We start from the raw sequence: 6,068 nt of genomic DNA, 5'->3' as shown, positions 1-6,068 counted from the left end.
CGCCTGCCTCTGCCTCTGGAGTGCCGGAATTAAAGGTGTGCGCCACCACCGCCCATCGAAGGCCTGTACTCTTAAACTGTGAGCCACAATCACCCTCCCCTCCTGAAGCAGCCTTCACTGGGTATTTTGTCACAGCAAGAAAAGTAACTAACGTGCAAAGCTGGTGTCGAGTGATGTAGCGGTAACGCCCGCATTACCGATACCCGTTCACCATGTCCGAGCGAGGGGCTGCGGATTAAAAATAGAGACAAGAGACAGCGAGTCATTCGCCACGGCTGAATGCCGAATGCCAAATGCCGAATGCTGTTTATTGAAAGAGGGAAGAAACCTTAAATACAGGCTTACAACACAAATGGAGGATCCCCAAGGGCAGAAGTTCACTACCAATGGTCTACATTCTAGACCCAATGTTCTACATTCTTGCACCTAAGTTGTTTACACCAAATACAGGATGTAGGAACAAAGAACCTCCGGTAAGCTCTCCGGTGATCCTTAGGTGATAAGGAGACCAGAAGGGAATCTGAATAGGGAGGACATCTGGTCAAGGTCAGCAAGCAAGGAGGCAGCCACTCACAGTCGGGGGCAGGGCCCATGGGGCCCACAGAGTGAAGAAGCCAGTGCTGTGCTCAGTCTGACTGTGTGGCTCACAGGCTTTGGCCCTGGCTTGCAAGAGGAGTGAGGATGAGTTTGGAATTCTATCTAGAAAAGCTCCAGAATGCTGTAAGAGGAGAGCGATGGGCCACGATGGTAGGAGTTGGGACAGTAGTGTGCCGAGAGATGTGTGGACAGTGAAGGCCCACAGTTCATGAGGTTTCAGCAGGGATCAAAACTCCTTGGGGCCGGGCAGTGGTGGCACACACCTTTAATCCCAGCACTCAGGAGGCAGAGGCAGGTGGGTCTCTGTGAGTCTGAGGCCAACCTGGTCTATAGTGTGAGTCCCAGGACAGCCAGGGCTGCACAGAGAAACCCTGTCTCAAAAAAAAAAAAAAAAAACTCTCTTGGAAACTGAGGTAGAGGTCATTCATGTTGTAATATGGTAAAGAATCTTGCTGCAGGGCTGGAGAGATGACTCAGTGGTTAAGAGCACTGGTTGCTCCTCCTAGCACCCACATGGTGGTTCCCAACTGTCTATAACACCAGTTCTTGGGGGATCCAATGTCCTCTTCTGGCCTCCACAGACACCAGCCATGCATGTGGTACATAGACATACATGGAGGCAAAACACATACAATGAAATGGGGGGAAAATGTTTTTAAAGAATCTGGCTACATTCTGCCCATGTTGTGAGAACCTGAGTAAAGCTGAATTTAAAAACAATGGACTATTTGTTTGACAGAAGAAATTCTAAGATGTGCTTCCACTCGAGCTGTGCCATGGTTTCTGTTCAGTGTTCTGATCTGGGCACACAGTGAGAGCAAGTAGAGCAGAAAGATTAAAGAAAAGCACCTTGAATAAGAAGGAAGCGTGCACATTTGAAGTCCAGTAATGTTAAAAGACAACACCATCAAAAGAAATCTCACACTTGCCTTAGTCCCACAGGACTGCATTGGTCCCACAGGATATGTCCTAGCGCAAGGTCCCAACCATGAATGGTCCCAATAGATCTGTGGGACAGCGGGGTGGCTCAGAGGACAGAACTAGTTCCTCAGTGTTATTCTCTGACCTCCTCATATGTACCATACACATATGTACCTACACACACACCAGGAGGAAGAGGAGGAGGAGGAGGAGGAGGAGGAGGAGGAGAAATAGTGATGGTAAATTTTATATATGAGGGATATTGCTGAAGGGAATACTTACTGCAAAATGGCCACCTAGAGGGGTTTTCCTAAGGTTAACCTCAAAGACACACAAGGTCACAGCAGCTGTGGTGTAGACAAATTGCTAAACTGTCTTATTAAATAAAAAAAAAAAAAACATGGAGCCGGATATAACGGTGAAAACCTGAGAGATCAGGGAAATAGGGAAAACCACAGCTAACCCTACCTCACCAACTCTGAAGCTTCCAAAAGGTGAGCTATTTCCTGTCTACCCATGCCTCTATGCCTTGCTATTCTGCCATCTGATTTGCTCTCTCTGTCCAGCTACCTGCCCAGCTCTGTCACTTCCTGTCTGTCTGTACAGACCTCCAGACCTCCATGCTTAACTAGTGTTGAAATTTAAGGCATATACCACCATGCCTGGCTCTGTTCCCAGTGTGGCCTTGAACCCACAGAGATCCAGACAGATCCCTGCCTCCCAAGTGATAGGATTAAAGGCATGTGCTACCATTGCCTGACTTCTGTGTTGTGACTGGCTTTTTCCTCTGATCCTCAGGTAAATTTTATTGGGAGACACAGTATATTGGGGGACACAATACATCACCACAGCTGTGGTCCAAGCAAAGTCCAGGCGAGATCTCAAACCGACAGCAACACTTAGCATCTTCCATCTGGCAATTCTTTTGCAAGCTTGAAAGATGCATGAGGGGAGGGTGACTTATACCAAATTTCCAGAATTCAAAATTCCAGAAATCCTCTGATGCCAAGCAGTGTGTGTCCGGGTAAGATTCCCTGCATGGAGGGCGTGAAAGTAGATTACTTAAAACTGGGAAGATGGCCTGGCAGTGGTGGCGCACATCTTTAATCCCTGCACTCAGGAGGCAGAGCCAGGTGGATCTCTGTGAGTTCGAGGCCAGCCTGGTCTGCAGAGCGAGATCCAGGACAGGCACCAAAACTGCACAGAGAAACCCTGTCTCGAAAAACCAAAAAAAAAAAAAAAAAAAAAAAAGTGGGAAGATGAACCTAAGTTCCAGTGGAAACCAGAAGATGCTGGAAATATCAGGACCATTGAGTGTCCACTGGGGAAAGCTTCGTGCACAGAGTGGAGAGTCTACATGAGCGCCCGTGGACAGCGCTGGAGAGGCAGGACTGCTGGAGCCTGTATGAGTCAGCGACAAGAGCCAGGTCCTCGATATGGATGGAGCTGAAGTTTTGTGCTTTTCTTGATGGCTTTTAGTCTTGCTATGCTCTCATTTCTCCCTTTTGTAGTGGGAAAATTTATTCCGTGTCATTGTGTGTTGGAAGCATGCAACTTGCTTTTTTATTTTATAGGGATGAAATTCCCATTCTGAGATTGTCTTGATAGCCAGGCAGTGGCGGCACACACCTTTAATCCCAGCACTTGGGAGGAAAGCAGATCTCTGGGTTCCAGACCAGCCTGGTCTACAGAAAGAGTTCCAGGGATATATACACAGAGAAACCCTGTCTTAGGAGGAAAAAAAAGACTTCCAAAGAAAGAGTAAATGAATTTTACATTATGGATGAAAATGTGACAATTGGGGTATGGGTGGAAAGTTATGATTCAAAGTGCTATGTGGAGGGAAGAGGTAGCTCAGTGGTTAGGAACATTGGCTTTTCTTCTAGAGGACCTGGGTTTGATTCCAGCACCCATGTAGCAGTTCACAGGTGCCTGTGACTCCAGTCCCAGGAGATCTGACGTTGACTTCCTCCGTGGGACACACATGGTGCACAGACACACAAGGGGGCAAAACATCCATGTTCATTTAACTAATTAATTAAAGATGAAGTGCTGTGGTGGGCGTGTTGAGTGATACTGTTCCTGGGGAGATGTAAACAAGTGGCTGACCACTCATCTCAGACAGGGAATCAAAGACAGACCAAAAGATACCGCAAAAGTTCAGCCTGGTAAAGCAATAAGTTTGTTGGGATTACTTACAGAAGTGTGGGTGAGGGGTTACCTGCTGTGGAATATTGTTCTGTATGCTGTGAATATGTATTGCTCTGATAGGTTGATAAATAAAATGCTGATTGGCCAGTAGCCAGGCAGGAAGTATAGGTGGGGTAAGCAGACGAGGAGAATTCTGGGAAGAGGAAGAGCAGAGTGAGGAGTCACCAGCCAGACACAGAGGAAGCAAGATGAGAAGGCAGAACTGAGAAAAGGTACCAAGCCACATGAATAAACATAAATAAGAATCATGGTTAATTCAAGAGCTAGTCAGTAATAAGCCTGAGCTAATGGCCAAGCAGTTATAATTAATATAAGCTACTAAATGATTATTTTATAAGCGGGCTGCAGGACTGAGGTTTGGCAGAACTGGAGAAACTTTCTGACCACAGCTACCTACACAAGCAAGGATGGCTGAAAGAAAGTTGCATCATCAAAAGCACATCCCAACATGGGGTGTGACCATTCACAAAAACTGGAACCCTGAAGCTCACTATATGTACAACTTGAAGGCAGCTCAATAGATCAGAGAGTCACTCCACTATTCTTACAGCTTATATTAGCTTGGAGAGGGGAGGGCCTGGAAAACTTGGTCAGTTCCTGGGACTTCCTGAAGCTGTTGAGTTGTTTACTAAAATATAATTACATCTGTTTCTCTTTTCCCTTTCCTCCTTCCAACAATCCCTAACGTGCACACACACACACACACACACACACACACACACACACACACACACACACGCATATCTTGTTCTCTCCCAACTTCATAGACACTCTGGCCTCTTTTCTTTTAACTGGTATATATATTCCTACATGTCTGTCAATGGATGTTTGGATGGTTAAAAGACATGTGCCATATAAATACAATAGAGTATTACTTACCCATAGAAAAGTGTGAAATCACTTTGTGCTCAGAAAAATGGACAGAACTGGAAATCATCATGTTAAGTGAAAGATAAATATCACATTTACTCTCCATTGTGGGAGCTAGGAAGAAAAAGACACGAAACAGATGGAAGACCATTAGGAAAGAGGAGGAGAATAAGGTGGGGGAGAGGTAAGAAAAGGTAATAGCCGGGAGTATGACCCGTGTATATTACATGAGTGTATAAAAATATCACAGTGAACCCATTACTTGCACTATTAATAGACATCAAAGAAAGAGATGCACCTCTTTTTTTTTTTTTTTTTAATAATCAAGGTACATCCAACCTGCAGCTTAAGGGCCACATACTGCTCCCAGGATAGCTCTGAGTGTCTCTAACACAAGATCATAAACTTATTTAAATCATTGTAAGATTTGATGGGAGGGGACTAGCGAGATGGTTAAGAGCATGTGCCACTCTGCAGAGAACTTGAGTTTGGTTCCCACGTCAGGCAGCTCCAATGCTTCTGCACCCCAAAGGTATCTGCACTCACATGCACATGCTCTCACACGTAGACACATCTTTAAATGTTTTTATTTATTTTTATTTTTTGGTGACTTGATTATGCTTCTTGAGCACTAGCTTCAAAGGTGTGACAATGTCATGTTGAAACATCAAAATATTATACACCTGAAGCCATCTGTTGACTGGTTCTCTAGAGAACCCTACCAATTCAGGGATGACTCCTAATTCCTCTCTTCGAGAATCTGGGCAGTCCCCATGATATCTTCAACATTGGCGTTCATGTTACAGACAGTGTACAGTTTCCTTCCAATCCCATTGGACTACACAGTCTTGGCCCCAGTGGACACTGTAAGAGAAAGCCCCAGCAGCCCCATGGAGAGGCCGTTTCTGAAAAGACATGAGATACACAGCCATGTCCACCATGAGAGTCAGCCATCTTGGAAATGGCTCCTTCCCACTTGGATGAGTTGCTCTGGATAATGTTCAATAGAGTATAGAAAGACAGCCTGATGAGCCTTCCCCAGAGTATGAATTTGTACACTTACAAGAAATGTCCCACACTTACTGCTTTTTACAACCAGCCAGGGAGGGAGCGAGGAAAGTGAGGGGAGGTCTGCAATACTCCCTAACACATGGCTATAATGGACAGAATGAATCGTTTTAACACCTACTCTATGACAGAATGAAGGCATACACACCAGCTATGATGCTTGGGGTCATTTTGTCAAGGAACCCACTGCTGTAAACACCCCTCACAAATTCTCTGACCCTTAGCAGGCTGTTAGGAAAGTGCTGAGCACCTGGCTTGGGATCAGACAGACCAAGGTCAAAGCTGGGCTCTGCCACTCACCAACTATGTGTGACTTGAACAAGTGATTTACCCTCTAAGATCAAATCCCTCCTTGGTAATCAGGACACAAGACTATGACTACAGGAGTCGGGGGAACCAGC

Source organism: Peromyscus maniculatus, chromosome 22 (genome assembly GCF_049852395.1).
Source record: "Peromyscus maniculatus bairdii isolate BWxNUB_F1_BW_parent chromosome 22, HU_Pman_BW_mat_3.1, whole genome shotgun sequence".
Taxonomy (NCBI): Eukaryota; Metazoa; Chordata; class Mammalia; order Rodentia; family Cricetidae; genus Peromyscus; species Peromyscus maniculatus.
This window is presented reverse-complemented; position numbering follows the sequence as displayed.